Source organism: Branchiostoma belcheri, unplaced genomic scaffold, assembly GCF_001625305.1.
Source record: "Branchiostoma belcheri isolate BF01 breed outbred unplaced genomic scaffold, Haploidv18h27 scaffold150, whole genome shotgun sequence".
Lineage (NCBI taxonomy): Eukaryota > Metazoa > Chordata > Leptocardii > Amphioxiformes > Branchiostomatidae > Branchiostoma > Branchiostoma belcheri.
The window spans coordinates 359,522-386,657 of record NW_017802936.1 but is presented as its reverse complement, the minus strand read 5'-3'; the positions used below and the strand labels follow the sequence as shown (position 1 = coordinate 386,657).

At 42.0% G+C, this 27,136-nt stretch overlaps 1 protein-coding gene across 2 annotated transcripts in view; it reads left to right on the top strand.

Moving 5' to 3' along the window:
* LOC109465466 (voltage-dependent calcium channel beta subunit-associated regulatory protein-like) overlaps window positions 1-27,136 on the top strand; it is a 66,491-nt gene that overhangs the window by 8,096 nt on the left and 31,259 nt on the right. The window contains exon 1 of one of the 2 annotated variants that reach the window (XM_019762753.1): window positions 20,897-20,910. The exons of the other annotated variant lie outside the window; for it this stretch is intronic. The gene's annotated coding sequence lies outside the window, so the exon portion shown is untranslated. Of the gene's footprint in view, window positions 1-20,896; window positions 20,911-27,136 lie in introns of those variants that run through there. 2 annotated transcript variants of the gene reach the window in all.

Here is a 27,136-nt window from a genome sequence, read left to right as displayed (position 1 = left end):
TACAGCGATGGGTTCACCACATGTTACGACATGGCAGGGAAAGAATGAGAAACACAAGGGAAAACAATGATTTACATTGATATAACTATAATATGAAGTAACATACAACTAAAGCAACAGTTGGATAGCTATTCCCTACTTTATTGGTTAGGATTTTTAATTGCATAATGCAAACTGTTGATTTTCATGGCAGGAGGAGAAGGAGGAGAAGAAGAAGAAACACCAGAAAAAGCAATATGGGTTCACCACACACCACTTCGTGGTGTGGTGAACCCATAATAAGAGAAATCAAACGTGCAGAAGTAACAAAAAGTGACAACTGTTGATGTGTTATGAATACAGGTGTTTTCTTCTTTTCCCCCACGCTCGATAAATGAAAGTTGCTAGGTCAGATACACCCCGCGCATGTTTACAACAGTCCTAACGCCCCGCCCACTCCCGCCACGCCAAACTTAATTCGTCTGGTCCACAGCCAGACGTCACACTGGCAACATGTTATATATTCAACACACATACAAACCAGCCAGAACTACGGGCAACTGCATTTAGCTAACAGGTATGATTTTTTGTACACACGATACTATTGTTGGTTCTCTTCTTTGTAACTTCAACCGCTAGCGCAGGGCTTTTATTAAGAACAGTTTTGTAATATGATGAAAGCGTACGGTCTGTATGAAAGGTATGTTTCTTTAACATATGGGGCAGAGTGTATTTTAGTGTGAAATCTTAAATCATAAGCACAATGGTTAAGACCATTTGAGCACTTCGGAATGTAAATTTCCTGTTTCCGGATTCATAGGTACATGTCCGGATGTAACGTGATGAAACAACTGTGTGTGGGTAGCATGAAATCCGGAATATTCTTCACTAATGGCGTTGGTGAAAAAGAGAAGAATTGGCAAAATGAAGAGAATACATTTGCAGCAATAGAGCTTTGTGTTTGAACACTTGGGTCTATCATGCGATGTGTGAAACGGGTTTGTTTGTTTGTTTGTTTGTTTGTTTGTTTGTTTGTTTGTTCTATTTCACCGTGCTTATTTCACCAGCCTGCCCCTTTAAATTTTTCCCAATGTCCTAGAACTCTTGGTCGACAGTGATAATTTGGCCGCCGGGCATTTTTCCTGGGTCAGACAATAAGACTTGTTTGCACTGACACAAATAAGGCAGCTGTTATTTCCTCCGGGGAGGAGAAATCCTTCCGCGGAAGGGTTTTGTGAGAGATTTAGATTTTCATGTTCGCAGCTGTTTCTCGCTGTTTATTTTGAGATTCAGTATATGTTTTGCCATTGGGCTGCAGATAATGCACGTTCTTTTGTTTTTATTATGGGTTCACCACACCACGAAGTGGTGGTGAACCCATATTGCTTTTTCTGATGTTTCTTCTCCTTCTTCTTCTTCTTCTCCTGCCATTTTTTAAATGGATTCAGTTTCTTCATTTTAGGGCCTAAGGTCCTGAAATTTGGTATGGAGGTACAGTGGGCAAATACCCCTAGGTGTTTTTTAAATTTTTGTGATACAGGCTTTTAGAATGGTTTTATTTGAGATTTTGGCTGTGTTATAGCAAATGTATTACTGTGTTAGTGTGCCGTGTTTACCACGTCTGGGCATGAGTCATCACAATGGAATGCAGGGCATCAACCAATAGGCATGCAGCTTTCCTCGATACTTCTTGCTGATTGGCTGTTGGGATTTAACTTGATTAACACCTGCACAGAGCATTTCCACCTTCACAGAGCATTTCTTGCTGATTGGCTGTTGGGATTTAACTTGATTAACACCTGCACAGAGCATTTCCATACTGACAGTATGTCTTTATTCAAGTGTTTTGGTAGGTATTTCAAGCTTTTCTGCTCCAGTATTGGAATGCGGGGCATGAACTTTTTTTATTTATTTTGAAAATCAACAGTTTGCATTATGCAATTAAAAATCCTAACCAATAAAGTAAGGAATAGCTATCCAACTGTTGTTTTAGTTGTATGTTACTTCATATTATAGTTATATCAATGTAAATCATTGTTTTCCCTTGTGTTTCTCATTCTTTCCCTGCCATGTCGTAAAATGTGGTGAACCCATCGCTGTATTTGCTCCAAAGCAAATATTGGCCTTTCTAGTTGTATATGTGTTTTCAGGCGTGGAAATGGTGCCTTTTGGTGGCCCCAGAACACCCCTTTGAGCGTGAAAGTGGTCGCGACCGTTGACCTTTGGCGTGTATTAGGTATTGTCGGTCTCGTCCACGAAGGTGACCCCTCGCACAGAGGGGTGTCCGGTCTCAATAAATTCTGTGTTTAAAACCCTAGTCCTGCGGCGTGCAACAATTGTTGTTGTAAACAACATATAAGAATATACAATAAAAAGCCCGGAGGTATAAAATCTCAGATTTTACTTGTTGCTACTATTAACTAGAATCATGTGGTAGAAATGTAACTCCGCTGTAAGACGTACGTGTATACAGTATTGTGCGGTAGCCTATACTGTGACCCTCTCCAAACATATGCGACGGTCACAACCCGCCGTACGTGCTTCTGCGTGCTGTCTACGTGCAAAAACGTGGGCAATCGTACGGCATCCGTGCGTGGTGAGTACCACCTCCGTATGGAATCCTACGGATTTGGGAGCACGCAGACACGCCGTAGAACTTTAAGTGCATGTAATACTTTTTCTACGTGCGGTCTGCGGATTTACCACCCGTGCGTGCGAGTACGTGCGACGCGCGTGCCCCGTACAGCCTATGAGCGTGCAACGTACGGACTCCGTGAGTCTAACTTTACTATTCTCACGTGCAATTGCTGTACGGACAGCGCACGAAGCACGTGCGTGCCACGCACGGTGCTTGCGTCATCCGTGCTTACTCCTCACTTCCCAGTTGACCTGCTCAATGACCACGCAGAACACACGTGCACCATACCACGTGCTCCGCACGTGCAACGCACGTGCAACGCACCTGATTTCTACAGTATATAAAGACGACTTGACGGGCGGCTGCCAACTCGTCTCCAAGATGCCCAGGAAGGCTCAGAAGAAGACTACCAGACAAGACCCAAAGAAACGGGCCGCGGAAGACACCAGGGCGGCTAGTGATGATGAAGTTAACAGGAGGCGCACGCACTTGCAACGTGCGAGTGAGTAAGGAAACCGTGCGTACGCCGCACGTGTAGGTACGGCCTGTGCGCGGCAACGTGGCAATCGCACAGAGATCGTACGTTGTAAGCACGTACAACTCACTTACCACTTGCGCAACGTATGATGCACGCAACCGCTGACGGCCAGGCGTGTCGTGCAGACCACGTACGTACACCTTGCGCAACCGTGCGAGTGACGTACTCCCTCGGCCGGCCACCCTACGTTTGCAGAAAAAACGTAGCAGACGTAGCCACGACAAAAACGTACGGACAAAAAGCACGCACGGCGAGTTGTGACCGTCGCTATAGTGAGGCATCTTTATCATCATGCTGATGTTGGCCTCCTCAACCCAAAGAAGAAGAAGTTAACTTGCATTTTAATCAATATTGATTTATAAACGTTATTGCTGTATTGATAACTCTACTTAACGAGCAATGGAAATGCATGGTTTCGTCCAGTTTTTTTTTCCTTCGAGAGATAAGGCCAGAGCAAGTAAATTTTATGGATGACATCAGCACGCACATTATTTTTCTCCTGAATTTGGGGAAATCAAACAAGAAATTTTGTTGCCTTCTGACAGTGGTCAACATGCCGAAAATGGGCAAAGATGTCTGTTTTGGATGGCAGATAACTGTTTTGTTTTTTCTTACTTTGATGCAGTGAAATGTGATAGTTAATAATAACCTAGAATCAATACCAAGTGAACTAAAATGATAACCAAAATGATCTCAATTTTATTCCTAAAGAAACTTGTCCATTGAGTAGAAATAATGATGGCTAATGAAGGATCAAAGACGGAAACTTTCTAAACAAATGCCCCTGCAGTTCCCAAGCAAGCTGCCGTCACTTCTTCCCGTGGACAAGAGCTATCTACCATCCAAAAATCATCATCCTAGCATGTCCAGATCAAGAGACGAGAGTTTTGCAGCAGTACCATAACAATGGGGGGGCCCGAATGTAATCATTTTGACCTCTCATCAAGATCTACCCACCTACCTAATACGTATCAAGAAAAGAGTACGACGACCTCATTCCTTTGCCAAATGATCTTAGCACACACAAACACACACACAGACACACACACAGACACACACACACACACACACACACACACACACACACACAGACACACACACACAAACACACACACACACACACACAAACAAGCACACACACACACAAACACAGACACACACACACACACACACACTGATACACAGACACACACACACACTCACTCACACACACACACACACACACACACACGCATACACTCATACACTCACTCACACACACACTCACACACACACACACACACACATACACCCCCCCATACACACAGACACACACACACACACACACACACACACGCATAGACACACACACAAACGCTGAGGAAAACAACCTTCTTGGTGAGCGTAATAATCCATCTAAGCCTTCTAGAGTTATGCTGCTGACACACACAAAGAGAAGACACACACAGCTAGCCACGGAAACATAACCTTCTTGTAAAACTGGCAACGACAGAATTCATTTTTCACCTCTCCCGCTCTGAAAGATTAATGGATTATCCCCAAAGTGCCAGCCCTAAAATATTGCCTACATAACCGTCCTGGGAACGAGGCAGATTAGATTAATTTGTCTCCTAAACTTAATCCTGGGAAATATATCTCGTGGATTACAGACATCGATTACGGCTAATCCTTAACGTTAACTTAAACAAATATCATTCCCATGTATATATACCTACCTGTGAGCGGAGAGGGATGTTTACTTGTTCGAGCGTCAAAATTGATCACTTAGAGATGACCTGATTCTCCCGGATTCTGTTTTACTTCGATTGAGGCCAGTCAATTGAAAACAGGTTCCTGGGTGTCTGGCACGTAATCACAGGGACGGGTGGGGTGATGGGCAAACAGTACTTATTAGATTTGTCCATAGGAACACATGCTTAAATACACTATTAGAAGTCCTCACGAAAGCCCATACTTCAATCTCAAAATTTTTTCTGCACCAAGTAGCCACAAGGGTCTGATCCCCAAATATAGAAAGGAAACAGAGGGTCGACCATCTCAAATTCCCGCCACAGCTGATGATAGTAACAAAACCTCAACTTTGACCTACATTTTCCATGGTATCCATCCGCCTGGCCAGACAAGACCTAACCACTCACTCTCATTACACCCACTAAACTGATGAAATCAACAAAACTTGACCAAAGTAGGAAAGTTTAGACCCTACCTGTGCCTTCCAGCCCCCAAATTTTCAAAATGGACCAAAACTTTCAAGAGAAAAAAGGATTTTTAAAGGTATTAACTAGGTACTACAATCATTTTGAGGCCTTTACTGCGCAACGCAAATGTGGTGTCTGCCCTGATACAATAATCCAGTGGAATCTATGGTGGAACCATTAAAACAAGCATATTATTAAAACACATTTTCTTTCTTTCAAACCTTTCAAGTCTTTATTTACCCCCACTGAAAAGCTGGAAGTTCAAGTCTGCCATTTTGAAGGATTACATCCAAAATTTTGAGATTACACCAATGAAAAATTAAAAGTAAGTATTTAGAGGTCAATTACAGGGCAAATCACAAGGTCACACATTAGGGGCAGATTCTAAGAAATGTATCTTCTTCTGTCCTTTTCAGCAGAAAACAAGATCTTTCTGGGGGAAAAAATTACGAAAGAAAATGTTTTATAGACAAAGGTCCGGATCCAAAAAAAGTCGTGGCCACTTGCGCATGTCAACTGACCGGTCCCTCCCCTACTTGGTCAGAGGTGCACGGAATGTCACCCCTGGTGTGTTTGTTTGTGTGTGTGTGTGTGTGTGTGTGTGTGTGTGTGTTTGTTTGTTTGTTTGTTTGTTTGTTGTGTGTGTGTTTGCTTGTTTGTGTGTTTGTTTGTTTTGTTGGTTGTGGGGGGGAATGTGTGTCTGTGTGTGTGTGCTTGTGTGTCTGTGTGCGCGGTAAGCGTCAACAAATCAAATGACGACTATACAACCCTAGCGCCTTTCTATGGTACTGCAACGGAATTTCTGTGTTTCGTTTTGAATATAAACAGCTTCAACATATTACGTTTACTTCTCTTTTATACTTGAAAGTAGCATTAAGATTTGATAAACAATAACTATTGAAAATGGGCTATTTTCCTCAAACAAAATTACAATGAAAAGTACGTATATGTATTAAAAGAACCGACACACAAAAATTAATTGAACTACGGGCAACTGCATTTAGCTAACAGGTATGCTTTTTTGTACACACGATACTATTGTTGGTTCTCTTCTTTGTAACTTCAACCGCTAGCGCAGGGCTTTTATTAAGAACAGTTTTGTAATATGATGAAAGCGTATGGTCTGTTTGAAAGGTATGTTTCTTTAACATATGGGGCAGAGTGTATTTTAGTGTGAAATTTTAAATCATAAGCACCATGGTTAAGACCATCTGAGCATTCCGGAATATAAATTTCCGGATTCATAGGTACACGTCCGGATGAAACAACTGTGTGTAGGTAACATGAAATCCGGAATATTCCTCACTGGTTAATTAATGGCGCCCGTGTTTTCCGTTAGGTAGACTTACATATCAGGCTGTGACTTAAAGTCTGCTTAGCCTTCCTTTTTATTCGTGTAGGAAAATAAACCACAGCATTCTGTAGCCATTCAGAAACAGTGTATGCGACAGGCCTTTCTCTAGCCTCTACCAGGCTTGAGGGCGCGGCTTGAAATAGTAGAAATTGGCCAAATAGAGAGATACATGTAACACGCCGAGTGAGTTTAGCCATCCAGCCCCGCAAACTGTAAACTGGATGGCTAAACTCCCTAGACGTGTTATATCTCTATTTGGCCAATTTCTACTATTTCCAGCCGCGCCCTCAAGCCTGGTAGAGGCTAGCCTTTCTCTGTCAGGTTCTCGTTTTTATATTAGGGTAGCCTCTACCAGCAGACTCTTTAGGCTGATAAATGAAATAGTAAGAAAAAAGACTGAATTGTTTACACTGACATCAGCAAGGCATCGTTGCCATGGCAACTAGCATTGTCCGATACAGAATCACGGTAGCCGGTAATTAGATTATATTTTGTCACAACATTGATTTGTAAACGTTGTTTCTCCATTGATAACTTTGTATCTGTATCTGTATAGCCGGTATAACCGCCTTTCGGCGTAACTCTGTTTAGAAATACAAACAATGGAAATGCATGGTTTCGTCCATTTTTTTGTTATGGAGATAATAAATAAACTAAAATCAATATGAAACAAGAAGCCATAGGTGACAATCCTCCGTGAAGTTTTATATATTTCAACAAAATCCCAAGCGTCAACGCCAGACCTACTGTGCAGACATTATAATTAGGCAACGGTTAATACAATGAGGGCGCGTCACAAGCATAAAACATACAATGAGCTAAATCCATTACTGCTCCCAGGGCGTGTAAAGATACTGTGCTTCAAGTTCGAAGTTCATTTTAATTACACACACACAATCATTGCTTTCACATAAAGATCGGACTATCATGGTCGTGTCTAGTAACAAAGACAGCCCCACCGTCTTACCGTGCCTGTACCTAATTAAGCGCGCCTGGAACAGGCCAAATTCCAGCAACAGTTGCGGTAAGCACCGCGAGTGTTACTTCCGCCGGCCAGATAACCAGGATATCTGCTTAGAGTACCTCTGCTACCAGACAACTGCCTAAACCTACGGCCTATTCCACAGGATTTAAAAGTAGGGATGTTTCTAAAATATGCATTTACTTCAATATCAAAACAGCTACGGTAAAAATAAAAAGACGTGCATCATCCCGGACATAATGCCACACCACATGCGAAATTACACAGAAATGCGACGTACGGAAGAATGCGTTTTGGCTGCGAACATCTTCCAAAAAACTTGGCATCTCTTAACCATGGGCAAAAACATCTGGAACCACTTATCAAAACCACCCCGTATCTGCATGAAGTTCCACCCCCCACTGCTATTCCAAACAACGCGTTTTTCTGGACCATTCCAATTCGCCTCGTAATTGTAGGGGTGCGTCTGCAATATTACATTGACCGCGAAAGCAGCAAAGACAAAAATACACATTCGTGCATCAACACGGGCATGCCCGCAGACGGCGTATAAATTTCGTGCCGATTACACAAAGAGAACCCAGTGTTTTGACTGCGAACATGAAAAATCAGCCGATCACAACACTCCGTCCGGAGGTCATGACCTCCTTCACGGAGTAATTAACTAAAATGATAATCAAAATGATCCCAATTCTACACACGCCAAAAACAATACGAAGGAGTGTGTATCTCCCCGAGGTGTGGTTCTGTTACTCTCCAACCAGAGGTTTGGGTTTTGGGGGTATTTTTTGCGTGTTTTTAGGCTTTTTTATCGGGGTTTCTCTTTTTTTTCTCTTTTTTCCACCAAACCGAACCTCTGCCGGCACTCACCCCGGGCATTCATTGGGCCACACGCCTCCTGCTGACTGTGCCTAATCATGCGTCTGGTTCACACCTCCTTGCAGAACGACTGAAATAATGTGTTGAAGTGATTAGGTTTATAGCACATTGAAGCTTTCGACTGCCGGCAGAGGTTGGGTTTGGTGGGAACAAAAATTCAATGCAAAAGAGAAACCCCGATAAAAAAGCCTAAAAACATGCTAAAAATACCCCCAAACCTCTGCTTGGAGAGTATGTTTCTGCTTGTTTATCTGAGGCAGCAGACATGGTTACAGCGTGTCGCCCAGCGGGAGAGAACATTATTACCCAGACGACGTCGCGCCGACAGACTATCAATAACCCGTAGCGTCTCTTATTAAAACAACTTGCCAGCAGCGCTTCTGCGTATTCCCAAAATGCTACGACAAATGTTGTTTTAACATCCTGCCTCCCCTTGGTGCAAAATACATCATTCTCCCAACTACCTAGAATATGCTGCGACAGTATGGGATCCATATACAGAAAGACTAAGATAAACTGGAAAGGTTGGGGCATCATCACTAGAAAGCTTTAAACAACTCCTGCAATTAAATGTGCAAAGATTGAGTGTAACAAGCCGTTCGGTGTGATATAGCTAGCTGCCGCCGCGCCGCGCGCCTGCGAATCTGGTGTGTTGCGCCGAAGGGTGGTTATACCGGCTATAAAGATACAGAAGCTAGTGTGTTACGCCGAAGGGCGGTTATACCGGCTATACAGATACAGAAGCTGGTGCGTTACGCCGAAGGGCTGTTATACCGGCTATACCGATACAGATACAGATACTGAAACCTCGCCAGGCTACCGTAAGCTGAAGTTAGGTTTGCACGTATGATGTTATCTTAAGCCTAAATGTAAGTGCGACGTGGATTTGTACTTGTAGTGTGACGTTTATCTTGTGATTCTACAAACACTGGAGAGATGTCCTTGGTGCTAAACATAGCCACTTCAGGCCGACCTCCCGTTATACAGATGTTGTAGGAGAGAAAGAACAGTTAGCGTGGTCACAAAGTGGTCGTTTTAAAGACTAGCGTCACCGAAGAAGTCTTAAAGTGGTAGAGAGACGTCACCACTGAGGAGGTCTTATGTAAATATTTGAAGTTTCATCCTCTAGTCTGCTATAGCTAATTAACATCATTGTTAACGCTTTGTTCTATATTACTGTAAATATTTTCAAATTCGGAATGACCTGAAACTAAGGGTAATGCTATACTTTATGTTCATGAAGGCAAACGTTACCGCTCGGTGACAAAGTCTTTTAATTAAGAGAACATTTATTGTTTACTTAATTCGTACCTCCATGAAATGTTCTGGAGGTTATGATTTCCGCTGCGTTTTCTGTTCTGTCTGTCCGTCTGTCTGTTTGTCTGTCTGTCTGTCTGTTTGTCTGTCTGTTTGTCTGTTTGTCTGTCTGTCTGTCTGTCTACAAGATTACTCAAGAACAAGTGGATTGATCGGTTCCATACTTTGTGTGCTGGTAGGGTGTGGCGAAAACTGGAAATGATGGCATTTGGGCCCCTAGTAGCTTTCCTTGGCACTGCAGCGGTTCTCATACCTCACAATCTGGACATGATAGGGTCATGGATTTTGGATTGTAGGTTGCTCTTGTGTTCGGAAAGAAGTCACGTGGGTTTAGGCCCCCTAGCAGCTTGTTCTGGAACTGCAGGGTGGTTTGTTTCAAAAATCGAGAGAGGATAACTAAAAGAACAGTTTTTTTTGGTATGTAGGTAGCTTAAGTGATGCTTGACATAATTAAATTAAATTATAAAATTTGGTATTTGATTTGCGTAATTCATAAGGAAATTCTTCAAATCGATAATAGGGCATATGTAATTGATAACGACAGCATAATTAATGGAAAGTTGCTTCAGCTATATAGTGAGGACTGCTGGGAATTTAATACCATATTTGGAAGTTCAGTGAAGGTGAATATCACATAAAAACAATATAATTTCTTCAAATCAGGATCTCATTTGCACAATTTATGAGGAATTGCTAGAATAGCCTTGTTTCTTAGAATAAGGCTGTCATTGGGTGAACAATATGATCAACTTTTATACAAATATATAATTCTCGCGAATGAGGCGCATAATGACTGAGAAAAAAATGTATAAGTAGTCAATTTGAACTGTAAAAATGAAGGTATGAAATCCTGGAACTCTTGTTGTGTATGAAACCTGAAAATTAGTCTCTAAGCTTGCATATAGCCAACAATATCATACCTTTTCCATGCCAAATGATAAGGATTCCACCAGTGTGTTGACTGTTACTAGGTAGGGGCCATGTGGAACATGTTCACCGTGTGGAACATGTTCACCATGCGGAACATGTTCACCATGCGGAACATGTGTTCACCATGCGGAACATGTTCACCGTGCGGAACATGCTCACCATGTGGAACATGTTTACCATGTGGAACATGTTCACCATGTGGAACATGCTCACCATGTGGAACATGTTCACCATGTGGAACATGTTCACCGTGTGGAACATGTTCACCATGTGGAACATGTTCACCGTGCGGAACATGTTCACCATGCGGAACATGTGTTCACCATGCGGAACATGTTCACCATGTGGAACATGCTCACCATGTGGAACATGTTTACCATGTGGAACATGTTTACCATGTGGAACATGTTTACCATGTGGAACATGTTCACCGTGCGGAACATGTTCACCGTGTGGAACATGTTCACCATGTGGAACATGTTCACCGTGTGGAACATGTTCACCATCTGGAACATGTTTACCATGTGGAACATGTTCACCATGTGGAACATGTTGAGGAAGCCTAACAAGAGGTGCACAGTTCAGAGACTAGTGTCACCATTTGGAGAGGCCTATAGAGAGTAGGTCACATGCTCGGGCACGTTTCTGAACGGTCCACGCATATCCAGAACTGTGCCTGGGGAAAACCCATGCTCTTGGATACGCAGAGACCATCCAGAACCTTGGCGAATTCTAATCCATTCGGGCATAGAACTAGTAGATAGGCACGGTTCTGGATGCCGGTTAGAAACGCCAGGAGTTCCGATCGTAGGTGGAGAACTGATACGTCATTACTGCTCCCCAATTCAGTCTTATCAGTCTGTGTACAGAACATATTACCCCTGGGAGCAGCCGGCCGCTCTCCATGATGTCGATACTGATACGTGATATGTCGTGTTGTTATGATGATAAATCTCGCCTGGAGGCTAATTGTAAGTAACAGGATATTAGATATTATAATGAATAGAAGCAATAACAATGTGGAACATGTGGCTGATCCTGCTATATTATTAAGGTGACTGTATAAATCTAAGATTTGTTGGATTACATTTTTGCAAGCAGTAATTTTTTTCTGTTATGTTTTGTGATTTAAGTCGCATGTGTTTTCTTTTTTTGCTTCTTTAACCGTCTCATTCCTTGAGTTATCGCAGGAGCAATGACTGTTGGAAATGGAATTATTTCGTCTTCCACAAGTCCTTCCCACACCTATGGTGCATACTAGATAAGAGCGACCATCTCTGTTTCTGCAGCCCCTGGGCCACACAAATCGTAATTACTTTATTAGCAAAAAGTAGACTTACATACTTGAGTCTGAAGTATTAAGCTAATTTACATCTGACATCTTTAAAGTCAATCACAAAAAACAGCTATCAATAAAGATTTAAAATATGAATCATATTGCTATGTTGAGAACATTTTTTAATACGATGAATCACATGTAATCGGGAAATAATGTTGGATCTTCTTAACGTAACTCGAGAATGTAGCTTTTGATGTTATGCAATCACTACAGCAGGGAGCTAGTCCACTGGTAGCGGTGTGTAGTTCAACACCCACAAGTGCTAAGCAGAGAAAGCAGCTTGTACCATTTTTATTTTCAAAGTCATTGGCCGGGAATCGAACTCACTTCTAAATGCAAGGCGAACACACAGTTAATAACGCGTATCTATCAAATGCCCACCATTCGAAAGGAATGTTAAAATGTAATTATACCTCGGAGTGAGTGAAATTGCCTATTTCCGTTTGCTCGCCTTACTCACGCTTCTCCTAATTGCATTACTAAAACACTTTATGTAGTTTTAGTTATTAGAATACTAATGAGATTTTAGTCTTGGACGTAGGTACAACCGTTCTTTTAATCAGCAGTTTTCTGCATTTTGAAATATATGCTTTATATATAATTTCTCATAAATTCTATATGTACTCACGTTTAATCAGATACGACATTTCTAACGCTTACTAATTGCCAGTTACTCGACATGGTACATCCGGTTTCTGCCGTTGTCTCTACTTGAAACAAAATATTGGAAAAAGGGTAGAAATCGCCAAAATGGTAACAGTATATCATCAATATTTTCTCATTTTATAAAGGCGAAAACATGAAAAACAGACTAAACATGAAAAACAAAAACATGAATGTTGCAATTTTGTCGTGAAAATAAATATGCCATTAAACAAAAATTTAAAAACTGAAAGCATTGAAAGAAATTGAAAGTATTCACACTTTCTATAACCGTTACAGCAATAAACACAGAACATTGGCAGATAAGACTCCGTAAATCCGTTACTTTTTTTAAACAAATCTTTATTCAACAGAACAAAAGAGCGTACAAAAAGACAAACGATATAGCATAAGAGTAATCCGTTACTTTTGTAAGTACCATTTTACGAGCAATTTAAGGTCATCGCTAGCAGGAAATAAGCGATTCGAGAAGACAACTTAACACTTATAAAAGGGAAAAGGGTCATATCTCCACTCATATAAATTTTACAACCAAGTAGACGCGTGTTCCATCTAGTCGTGTTTAGAAGATGTCATAAACCAGTTCCAGCCGGCCCAGGCTGTGGTGCGGCCGGAGGTCCCGGGGATAAAGTAGTTAAAGTGGTGGGACGCCGCTTCCTGGAAGCTTGCTACATTATATTACCTTATAAGGCAATGTCGTAGTGCGTCTCCCGTGATGCACCAGGGTAGAGTAATTTGAATGTTTGGGATAACAACTGGGCTTAGATGTGGGATAGGAAATTTTGCTGTGGTCGAAAAGGAAATACTGTGAAGATAATAACCTCCTCGAAATCATCACTTTCCGTTTGTGGGAATACAGTTTTCAGAACCAAGGACAGATCCGTTTTACAGCTAGCGTATATATAGCGTATACCCCCTGTTGTATATGCAGAACCTTTCTCTGAACACCAACCGACCAGGGTTAGCTGAAGGTTGGGAGCAGTCTAACAAGATCTGGCGGCGACTAGCTTTCTGTACACAACGAATCGAACTCGAGTTAAATTTGAGTCAAATTTGACTGCCAACCAACCCCGACCTACTGCCGAACACCAGCCAACCACCTGCCAACGATGGTCGAGCCTCTTGTCCGAGCCCGAATGTTTTAAACATTTTGAAACATTCGGCTGGGGCAGCCGAAGAGTGTAAAACCTGGTCGGACACCAGCCAACTTTCTCTCGACCCACTCCTAACTCCTAAGCATGAGTGGCGTCGGGTGGCGTAGTGGTAGATCATTCGACTGTGAACCGGGAGACCGGCCGGGTTCGATTCCGGGCCGTACCCGGGACATGTCTGGACATGCGCCCGACGTTGTGCTCTTGGGAAAGGCACTCTACACGAATTTCCTCACTCCACCCAGGTGTGAATTGCTACCTATCTTCGGTTGGGGAAAGCCGTATTGAGGTCACCTTGTAGCGCCGAATGGCAGCCGCACAGACCCTTGCGGAAGTTCCACAAAAATGTGGAACAAATATGTATCATGTGTATTATGTTCTTATTATGTGTATTATTACCATTTGTATCATTGTACCATTGTAAACCCTGCATCAATTCAGCAATATAAGGCTGCGATTGCACGGGTGATGTTTGGCCAATAAACCATTTATTATTATGATGATGATGATGATTGGGGGAGGGGCAGTGTTTGAAAGGTCATATTTGTGATTACAGTCTTAACGCATTATGTGAGTGAGGGTTTTTTATTACAACATTTACAGACAAGACAAGATGACAAGACACTCAATCTCGTGGCTTATTAATATCTTTTCTAACGTTTTTATCAACACAAAGAACATTGCAAACGTAAAATAAAAGAAATACAGCAAAGCACAGGAATGACATATATAGTATCAAAAATCATACTGGATATACGAAAATATAATTTATATACAGGTAAATTGTAAGCAGGTACTATAAGTCAGGTTGTTAGAATGGAAAATTGGTTACTCAAATATTTACTTGTTTTTTTTTAATAATTGAACATACTGTAAAAGTTCGGTTGTTGTTTGAATCCGATAGTCGAATAGAGATGAGGAACCTCGAAGAAGAAAATGATATAGGACCTCATTAGGAAGCTTGTTTAGGTCAGATAGTCTCACTCAGTGTCGTTTCTTTCTCTTCCTATCTTTTACTCTCTTTTGATTCTCTCCCTCTCTCTGTCTCTCTCTGTTTTACATATTCATAATGACGATACTGTTCCCGTATTTATGTAAAAGATTGTATCTTTGTTAGTGATGCTGCTAACAGTCTCTGAGCTTAAGCGTGGCACCACTGTGTGTATATCTTTTATTGGCCAAACATCACCCGTGCAATCGCAGGCTTATAGTGCTGAATTGATGCAGGGTTTACAATCAGATGATACAAATGGTAATAATACACATAACTAGAATCCCGAGACCTCATACCTCCATGAAATATGATCTTGATATGTAAATGTAAATTTCTTCTTTAATTGTTCAAATGACCTCTGCATTAACATGATATATGCATCGTGATGTATGTTAACTTTTGATTAACTTACAGATGTCCCAAGTATGACATTCTAATCATTCACCATTACGAAATCATAGAATTTGCACATTAATTATGCAAATTAGGTCATCATTTGCATAATTAGTATCTGTTGAAGTTCCGCCTGCCATAGGTTACATAGTATAATGTAAAACACTGTAATTATAGAATTTCCTCATTAATTATGCAAATAAAGTCCTCATTTGCATAATTTACATTTAATTATGTACATCTCTCTCTCTCTCAGCTACCTACACACCAAAAATAATGAAAATATGTTGTTCCTGTCTGGACTTATTGGCTTTTAAACATTTCGCCAGAAAGTGCCCTGCAGTTCCAGAACAAGCCGCTAGGGGGCCCAAACTCATATGACATTCTTCCCAAGCACGAGAGCTACCTTCCATCAAAATTTCATGACCCTAGCATGTCCAGATCGCGAGATATCAAAACCGGAAGTTGCGCTGCAGTACCAAGGGAAGCCACTAGGGGGACCAAAATCTAATCATTTCCAGTTTTTGTCACACCCTACCAACACACCAAGTATGAAACCAATCCATCCAGGCGTTCTTGAGTTATCTTGTTGACCAACAGACGGACGGACGGACAGATAAACGCAACTGAAAATATAACCTCCATGACACATTTCATGGAGGTAATAATACACATGATACATGTTTGTTCCACATTTTTGTGGAACTGCCGCAAGGGTCTGTGCGGCTGCCATTCGGCACCACCAGGTGACATCAATACGGCTTTCCCCAACCGAAGTTAGATACCAATTCACACGTACACCTGGGTGGAGTTAGGAAATTTGTGTAAAGTGCCTTTCCCAAGGGCACACCGTCGGGCGCATGTCCAGACATGTCCCGGGTACGACTCGGGATCGAACCCGGGTCTCCCCGCTTCATAGTCGAACGATCTACCACTACGCCACCCGACGCCACAATTTTCTTTGGCAGTAAAAAAACGTCTGGAACGTAAAGCTCGACCGTCAGAAGGCCAAGTAAGCCGCGCTCACTGAAGCAGAGCGTCGGCTTTTCCACCGGAAGTACGCATCAATCGAAGACCATTAAAGACATTCGGACACGTATTGTAGGCATCACACAAGACATTTCGGGTGCGCCGAGGGACAAGCGTAAAAGCGTTAGCCAAAAGAGCACTTCTTGCCACTTGGGGAACCTGTTTCCATTTTGGAGTTCAACCTTTTATTTTTAGTGTACAAAGATCAAGTGCTACGTCCATGCTTCGTGTTTTGTCTGTCTAAATTACTTCGTTCACGTAAGACATTTTAGGTGATCTGAGGAGCAAGTTAGAGTATGAAGAGCACTTCTCGCCTGTAGGGAAAACTTTTTGAATTTACCCTATAGTTTTAAATTTAGTCTGTGAAGATTACTACGACCATGCTGTGAAACAATTTTGATATTTCTCGCCTTTATATTTAGGCCTACAGTGTGTTTTTTATCAACTAGATTTTTTTTAGTTTTCTTTCCTCAGCTTAGAGTCTTTAATTTGCGTCATGTAATTTTTGTGCTTTTTCAGATCATTATATGTAGATGGAGATATCGATGCCATATAAAACACATCCTTGTGCAATATCTCATATTGTAAATGGACGTCGTTGCTGTATTTGAAAAGTATACCCTTAAAGTTACTCAATTTAATATCGGGATGATGTTAAAATTGGAGCACATAAAAGCCGTGATCCTTTCTTTTTTTCTACAGAAATACAAATAAAGGACCGTTCTGTGACTTGGCTTTGCTCTAGGAATTCTGGAAATATGAGGCAATGACACAAATGTGCTAAAACGTTGATATTCATGATATCGAAATTTTGTTGCCCGGAACATTTCAAGTTTTGTGGACAAAATCGTACACTAAGGTGTGATGACAAATCAAATCAAAATCAAATCAACTTTATTGCTCAACAACTGTAGCTGGTACAATGTATGGCAAAGAAAATACACAAACTAATACAAAAATATAATTCTAACGAGCTAGTCCATAATGATACTAAAGCTAATCTATGGTGTTTTCTTAGGAAGAGTATTATTACATTCTGTAATTCAGGGGATATATCAGCTATATACAATATGGTGTCGCCTTTGTAGTGATTCAAATATGAATTTTCCAACGTACACTGATAACTGAGTAGGACATGAAAGGAGCATATTAAAGATATCTGATTTTGAGTGAGGTAGCGTAACATTAGTTTTGGAAGCTATGGATTGCATCAACTTTTGTCTGTTTTCTACATATGTTGGACATGACATATGAACAACTATGAAAGAGGTGCTAGTGTCACGGAAATGAAAAGAAACCTACAGTGGACCTCACTGGAAGACAGAAGAAAGATGTCCAGACTATGCATGATGTACAAAATGACTAATAAACTGGTGGATGTCCCAACTACTAAGTACCTAATACCAGCCCAGAAGAGAACGAGAAATAGCCATGCATTCAAGTACCAGAGTTATCAACCAAGGATTGAGGTGTTCAAGAATTCATTCTTTCCTAGAACTATCGCAGAGTGGAACTCACTGTCACCAAGTACAGTAGGGGCATTGTCAATAGATAGCTTTAAACAATGTCTAGAGCTAAAAGTTCAAGGGTTAGGTGTAACAAGTCGATCGGTGTAATGTAGCCAGCTGCCGCCGCGCCGCGTGCTTACGAAGCTGGTGTGTTACGCCGAAAGGCGGTTATACCGGCTATACAGATACAGATACAGACAGATGACATCATAAAGTGGAATTCGTCTTCAATACCCTCCTTGCATGGTAGCACAACCAGCCATTCGGTACCGAGAAGTACACGTCTGGTCAGGAATGCAGAGTGGCAGAAATCAATGAGGCTAAGATTAGCCGGTCACGCACCAGTCGACTCAGTGACGTATTGCCTGAACAATGACGTAATGAATGGGAGGGGGGGGGTTGTCTTCTATTTTACAGTGGTCATGGATGATCTTCAGACAACCAAATCTCGTCATGTGTATGTTTACTTTTTTTTTATTCCAACATGTAATCACCAGACGTGGTGACGGCACACTCAAGTTTTTTTCAACTTATATTAATGCTGCCACCAACACAGGGGGCAAATACATGACAGGACAGTACTCATTTTCACCTGAGCGAAGTGAGGAAAGTCGTGTAAACTGCCTTTCCCAAGGGCACAAGATTGGTGGCATGTCAGGACTCGAACCCGGAACCTCTAGGTTCCGAGTCGCGCACTCTGTCGCTACACCACACAACCCCACGACAACCACTTTATCTTTACTTCTATCGGCGTATTGTCAGGTACTTCTGCATTACATTTTGTTTCGCATTCATTACGTTATGGATTCGACCAAAGAGAGACATAGAGAGGGGGAGTGACACACAGACAGAGAGAGAGGAACAGTCAGAGGCTATAGGACTACCTTCACCTTCTAATGGTATGTTAAAATCTAGCTAAAATGTTTCCTTTCTTTTCGGTCACTAATTTGTTCCTTAAACTAAAAAAAAAGAGTAGGTGATTTTATAAAGTCTTTCCACTTCTGTCGTGTTCTTTGAAGTGGGTTATGGTTTTGACATTTTACTTCTGAGTCTAAAACACCTGAGTTTCCTTCTTAATGTGCAATATTAAAGTGCTCATGACACCAAAATATGACTTTAGCTGATTATATTTTACATAACTAGTATTCTCTGGCTAACAGACACATTTACAATAAATATGCACGGTTCTCCTGTTACATTCGAAATTCTAATGCCCTGCCTTGGAAAAGTCAGCACAAGCCAGTACTGGCAGGCGATTTGCATCTCTACATTTTATTTTTGCATATCTGTATTTTTCCTGAGCTGACGTCACCTCAGGAAAAAGCACAGAAATGCCAAAATAAAACACAGAGATTCAAATAGAGATGCCCGAAGTGGGCGATTGGGAAGCTTGCTGGAGATCCAATATTCATTCACTTTTAGAAGGCCGTACAAGCTCAATTTCTCAGTCATCATGATTGAAACAAACTTCAAGTGACTATATTGTATGTTCACGTCCGATATTTGTGTGTATTTTACAGACTTATTTGGTGTCATGAGCACTTAAACTACCACACTGCTGATTATTACAGCTGCCTGAAGTTCCACGTTCTTTGATCCAGGACTTGATTATAAATCACACCGAAGGAAAGTCGTCTGTCCAGCGCGTAGGCGGAAATTTACCTCCGCGGAGAATGTAGGGTTTATCCGAATGATCTCTATGGGGCTTACCTTTTATCTTGTTGTTGTTTTTTCTGGACATCATGAGAAGACATACTGGTCATATTTATCTGTATCTGTATATCTGGTATAACCGCCCTTTGGCGTAACACACCAGCTTCGCAGGCACGCAGCGTGGTGGCAGCTAGCTATATCACACCGAACGGCTTGTTACACTCAATCTTTGCACATTTGATTGCAGGAGTCGTTTCAAGCTTTCTAGTGATGATGCCCCAACTGTGCTTGGTGGCAACGAGTTCCAGTCTACGATAGTTCTGGGGAAATGCGAGTTTTTGAATACCTCAATTCTTGGTTGATAACTATGATATTTGAAGGCATGACTGTTTCTTGTTCTTTTCTGGGCTGGTATCAGATACTTAGTGGTTGGTACGTCCACCAGTTTATTAGTCATTTTGTACATCATGCACAGTCTGGACATTCTACGTCTGTCTTCCAGCGACCCCCACTGTAGGTTTGATTCAATTTATCACACCAGAAAGTGATCTCGGCATGTAGGAACCGTTGCACGGCCCTGAACGTAATCCCATCGTGTGACGTGGGCGGGCGTATTGCTGCAGTGGACGGGAAATCGTCAAACACATAAAGCGTCATCCGGAAATCCTTTAAAACGTGCCCGGCAAACACACCTTTATAATACACATAGTGGACCAATGGGAGAAGACTTTTTAGGGGGCCTTTCCGTTTAACTAAGTGTGCCGGGGTTTTGCTGCAATTTTTTCAGTACCTCCTTGTTGTTTTTTTTCATTGCATAATGTACACACTTGGGCGGAAAAAGCTCTTCCTTCTCTCTCCACCATATTTGTAAAGTAATAACCCATAACGTTAGACCTTATGAGCCATTTACCGCATAAAATGATTAGGAAATTAAATATGCAACAGCACAAGGGCTACGACGGAAATGTCCAAGCAGATATCAGACGCAGGTTTCTGGGTCTGTGATGATGCAATTACACGGCTAACTCCACTAGGCTTTTTGGATTGATTGGTAATAAGTCACAGTAACCAACTAAATCAAATCCTACCAGAACCCTTCACCCAGCTCCACACGTAGGTGTGAAGTGGGCTTTTAGTATGGAATTTACGTAAATATTGGAGACATGTACACCCCGCACCATCTGTTTGGAGATTATGTGTAAAATACGCCAAGCGGAAAACGTATATCAATTTTGAACGATATGATAATACTAATGGTTTCTTATCAAAGCATTGCTTGTCAAACAGCTTGCTGTCAGATCTGTGGCTGAATAGATGTACGTACATTAGAACAGTTATACTTCACGTTCATCATGCGTTAAACACGTGAGTGTGTGTGTGTGTGTGTGTGTGTGTGTGTGTGTGTGTGTGTGTGTGTGTGTGTGTGTGTGAAACTTCAAATTATTGCCTTATTTCCGTGTGACTGCCATGAGTATGATTTAGGAGGGTTGGGGGTTCGGGGCAGGGTTAGGTACCAGCCCGCGCGCGTGCCGGTCATAACCATAACTCACTCCCGCCGCCAGACGGTCCGGCCCCCGCGGCAATCTCTCCCCTCCATTCATAAAAAACATGATTTAAATCGCTCCATCACGTCATTACACGCCAGTGTGTGGGCGGTACGGAGTACAGAGAGCGGAACTTGCGGTACGTGAGGATATATTAGAGAGCTGCGGAAGAGCGAGTCAAATGCAGCCGCCGGATGGTGAGAGGGAAGAACGCTGGCTGGCGCCATGGCGTGTAGCGCTGCTGTCTATGTTTGTTGAACTAGAGATAAGAGACAAACCTACCTAAGGTGCTTCAAATCTAACAACTGGAACGTCAAGACATTTCTGTGTGGACAGCCACATCTACAGAGCCTTTCAACCGTGTCCGTGATGTCCTAGAACCATAAGGTATGTGCGTAGTTGTAAATCATGTTTGTTGAACAGAATCTAATCAGCAGGACAATAACATCAATGATAATGCTGTGTGCTAAGGTTATTAAATATCAATGTAGAAAATAGTTGTACAATGTGAGAACTCGTCAATAAATGAAGACTTTTATTGTACATTTTTGCCCCACTGGGCTAAGCGCAGGTCACATTATACGTATTCGAATACATATTCATATAAATATACATATAACTATTACTTGAACATGTATATATAAATGTCTAATGTATTCTAGTCTTTTCAACTTCTTCTCGCTTCTTAGTAATTGTATAAATGTAAGATGCTGTATGAGTAGTTAGATTTGGTTTATCAAATGTTAACAGGAATATAAATTTTTCTTCACTTGTTAAGAATCCAAAGTGGGGAAATTTACTTAAAACCTGTCCGAAGAGTATGCGTCTATCACTGTCATATAAAGGTCATCTATGGTGAAATGTACTTCGTCCTCTACTCTATCTAGACTACAAAATTGGCAGATTCTTTGCTCTAAGGGAGTGCGGTTATGTCTTCCTGGTTCAATTCGATGCCTATGACTGTGCGGAGAGACGGGGGGGGGGGGTGCAGAGAGAAAGAAAGAGAGAGAGAGCAGTCACATATGCCATTGTTGGTATCGTAGCTGTTAGTCATTTATTATGTGCTAATGATGTATTGAGGAGCTTCTTAAGTCAAATAATCAATCTTTCCAACAGTTTCCAAGCAGAAAATTCTAGTCATCATAATAATGGTTTTATTAAGCGCTTTGCAGATTTTACAAAGTCACAGGACATTAGGAGTTGGGCCCTGAATTTCCGAAAGTAGTTTCATCAGATTGGTAAAGTATAGGATACAGGAGTTTTCTTTTACACGGCTAAAATTTCTCACCTAAGTGCTGACGTTTCGGTCCCGGTGACGTTAATTTTTTAAAGGAAGTTGACCCCCAATGATGAACCGATACGAGGGGGGGTACAAACTCAGCCACGTTTGGGATTGTGTTTCCGCCGCAAAAGCGCCACCTACAAATAGCGGCGAGAAGCAGAACTCCAGTCAGAAGCTCTGAGGAAGGTGTATGATAGACACCAAAACGTAAGGACTTAGGTGAAAAATCCTGGTTGTGTAAAAGAAATCTCCTGTATCGGGCCATGAATTGTTCTATCAAAAATTCTTCACTCAATTCAATATTAGTAACTTCTAAGACGTTAGACACCATTCCCTTTGTATTATCGATTAAGTATACGATAAAATCTATTGAAATAATTAATTAAATGACGATATAAAATGTGGTAATTGTGTTTAAATATCGTGTAACAACTTGAGCTTCAATGTGTACTTTTTTAGGGAATTTTGATAAAATTTCATTTGAACACCCTGTGTGTTTCTTCCATTTTACGAAGGCCACAGCAAGTTAATTTTATGGATGGCATGCTCAGCAGACTCCAAATCTAATGCGATCGTGCAAAAAAAATAATAAGGAGGGCCAAAGAAACAAGATTCCTACATTTTCAAATTTTGACATCATAAACCTTCTTAAACAAAAATGATACCTATATTGTGCTAAGCTGGCAAGTCTCCATTTCTCACTGAAACAACTTCAAAACATAAAAGTTTTCAATCATTGTACAGATGGTTTTGATTCAGTGGGAACATCACATATGCACATCCACCATCACATATAAAGGAATGAAATACGTCACTGCGTCACGTAAAAGACAAAACATTAAATCAGACTCTTTTCTTGTCTCCTCTCTTCACATTTATCTGCCATCCACATTCCGGCATGGCAACATATGTGCCCATTTTTGGCATGTTGAACACTGTCAGTAGGCAACGTAATTTCTTGTTTGTTTCTTTCTCCAAAATCAGATGAAAATTAATACCCGCACTGATGCCATCCATAAAAATTACTTGATGTGGCCTAAGTGATGAAAACACAGTTCAGGACGTTTCTTTTACACCACAAGGCATTTAGAGTCGCCACCCATACTAGAACCGAGGCATTTCCATAATCCAAAAGGTCGGCGCGGGCAGACATGTTAAACCCCTGAAAGTTCGGCGGCGCGAGCGCGACATTATCGTAATCCCAGGTAAACAACCGGGGTTACTCTGGGTCATAGAAGGGGTCATCGCCCCTTCGGTAGACGGAAGTAATGGAGATTTTATATATGGTTTAGAAAATAACACATATGACAAGAGTACTCCGTGTTCAAATTGATATTTACCTCTCTCTCTCTCTCTCTCTCTCTCTCTCTCTCTCTGTATGTGTGCGTGTGTGTGCGTGCGTGCGTGCGTGCGTGCATATGTGTGTGCGTGTCTGTGTGCGTATCTGTCTGTTTGTACGTCTGTGTGTGTGTGTGTGTCTGTAAGATTAATCCATATCTTGTCGTTCCAACTTTAGAAACTGAAGGTTTCAATTCGATGCTGCCTCCTATCAGCTTTCCTTGGTACAGCAGCGGAACATCCGGCATTTCTATCCTCTGTTCTGAACATGAACTGTTCCTGATTTTGATATTCATGTTACCAAGAACATTATTAGAAAATATACTTTAACTGACTTTTACCAGCGACACTGCCTAGTGTGCTCGTTCAAGGATTAAAAAAAACGTACCTTAATGTTGCCATTGTTTTCTTGTGGTTTCCAGACTATGTCTATCCACCCATGCTTCAGAGTTTTCTCCTTATATGGTACCGCAAAGCGCCGGGAACGAAATTGATTCATCAGCGCCTGAGGGATCTTCCAGGAAAAACGTTATCTCATGTTGTGACGAGGATGAAGCGTAGATAATTCTGGTACATTAGCAGAAAATGATACGGACTGTGAGAGACAAGCGCTAAAAAGAAGTCATGAATCACGTCTATCTGTTCCTAGTTGCTTTGTACAACCATTAAACCGCCTCGAGATGTAATATACCAGTTTTACAGTGAGCTCGAGCTGCGTAAGATCCAAACTGTGTAAAGCTCCGGTCACAACGTCCTTTTTGTCCGTACGTTTTATGGAAGGCTACGTCTGCTACGTTTGTTCTGAAAACGTGGGGAAGGCGTCTACGCACGTCACTCGCACGTCACTCGCACGGTTGCGCAAAGTGTGGTCTGCACGCCACGTCTGGCCGTGAGCGGTTGCGTGCATCGTACGTTGCGCAAGTGGTAAGTGAGTTGTACGTGCTTACAACGTACGATCTCTGTGCGATTGCAACTTTACCGTAAGGAGGCCGTACTCACCCGTGCGTCTTTCGTACGGTACGTACGGGGCACGCGCGTCGCTCTTACTCCCACGCACGGGTGGTGAATCCGTAGACCGCACGCAGAAAAAGTTTTACATGCACTTAAAGTTCTACGGCGTGTCTGCGTGCTCCCAAATCCGTAGGATTCCGTACGGAGGTGGTACTCACCACGCACGGATGCCCTGCGTTTTTGCACGTAGACAGCACGCAGAAGCACGTACGGCGGGTTGTGACCGAAGCTTAAGATCAAACCTGTGTAAGGGCCCTGTCACACTTTTGCGAACAGCCATTGCGTTTGAGTTGCGTACAGACATTTCTGCCGTACGCACAATACGTAACGTTACTTTAACGCACATGTAGCGTATAAATAACGAATTCAGCGCATAGATTGCATTTGACATCCGTGTGGCGTTCAAATGCATTGGGAAGGCCAACCGTTTTCCGGACGCACTCAGCGTATGCCCACCGGATGCCTAACGCACTTCCGACGAATGCCAAGCGTCTTGTGTACGTATTCCCTGCTGCTTCCTGCTGTTTCATCTGCAGGGAGTCATTCATGGGCCGCCCTCAACTCAGATAAAATGTGTTTGTTTCCAATTCGCCCCAGCCCTGGTCAATTTCCTGTAATATCTTGTCAGGTAAATTGAATACACGTACCCAGTCTTTATACAATTTGTAACAAACATCACAGTTATAGCCTTATAGCCTGTTGATAGCCTTGATGAATTGGGGATGTCAAGAAATGCCCTCCCTTAATAATTTGAAAACACCCATACTTGCAATACAGACAATTTACAATTGCGCATACACGCAGATAGCATGGACACTACACATATGTGCGAACACTACAATCTACCGACACAAAAACATGCAACTGGCGCATTATTCCAAAGTAAAGGCAAAAAAAGGAAATATTTATGTTGAATTTAGGTATATTGATGAGATATGGATATGGAGGCGGTACAGGGGTGTTCTTTTGAGTTAAAAAGTGTCAAAATGCATTTTTATAAAACAAATTGCGCTCTAGGAAAGACGTTTTCCCAAAAATCATCTACTTTTCAGCAAAACATACCAGAAAGAGCCAATCATAACATATTTAACAAATTATTTTTGTCACATCTTACGTAAAATGCTCCAGGAGGTCTGTTAACCATGAGGTCCAGAGGAGCCGGTACCCCGGGTGTTGCCAAGGTGTTCGGCAATTCGCTATCTAGATTGGTACGCAACCTTTGCGCTTCTCATTAGTTACAAATACGTACAATGCGCTGTCCTGTTGCAATACGAACGGTACTAAAGCGCTGTAAGTACGCAATGCATCCGTCCATTGTACGCAGCTTATGCAAAGGTGCAGTTCCAGGTGCAGGTCAGCGTATGAGCCGCGTGTCCCCCACGAAGACATAGCGTACTCGTACCGTGCTTGACCGATGCATTACATATTAAAAACGCATGAACTGCGTAACAGCGTACGCAGCGTAGTTTTGGGCATGCTCAAAACTACGCTGCGTACTGAGCCGGGCGGTGCGTGTGCTGTGCGTATGCCGGCGTTCACAAAACTTACACAAAACGACTGAGATGCATATGAAGTGCGCAGTTTGCGTACGGCTGCGTATGAAAAAATTGTCCGTACGCAACTCATACGCAAGTCTATTCGCAGAAGTGTGACAGGGCCCTTAGGTTTTATCCACGCAACACAGGGAAGGACCCTAGTCTGTTCAATATATGTGTAATTTTCGAGCTGTGGCCCTCCTTGAACATGTGACCTTTCGGCCTTACTTCCCATCCGGAAGAACGTCCCTGATTCAAGCTTGGTACTCATTTTAACTTGAGTGGAGTGAGGGGTGTATAATTAGCTGTAAAGTGTCTTTCCCAAGAGCACAACTCATTAGCGCTTGTCAGTGATTCGAGCATTCGAGCATGTTCTTTAGTCAACTACCCTAACAACACGGCCATCTTGCCATCTTGCTGTATACAAATAAACAAGATGACGTCATGTCTTCGGAGGTCACGAATTTGACCTCCAGAACACCCCCCTCCCCCATGTTTAGAAGTAGCGCAATGTTGACTGGTGTTCGGATGCGCATGCAGAATTTCTGGAAATTTTTAAAACATTCATGTGTCGGTCGTTTAATCCCCCCCCCCTACCACACACACACACAAGCATTTAGCCTGCATGCTACATTTAAATTTCTTGCGCTTTGCAACGAAATTCAGAACCCCATACCGAGTTCACGTTACAGATGTCAGGTTCCGTCCAATTGAATGTTAGCTATCTACGTTTTCATCCTTTGGGATTACTTTTTAATCACAAAAAACAATCTAGCAGCGACGTAAAATGTGATATCTAAACATCAACTTTATTACTTCTTGGGATATCAACTGTGGATGTGTATGATATGAGAGCCCGGCTTAGATTGGTTGTCAGATGG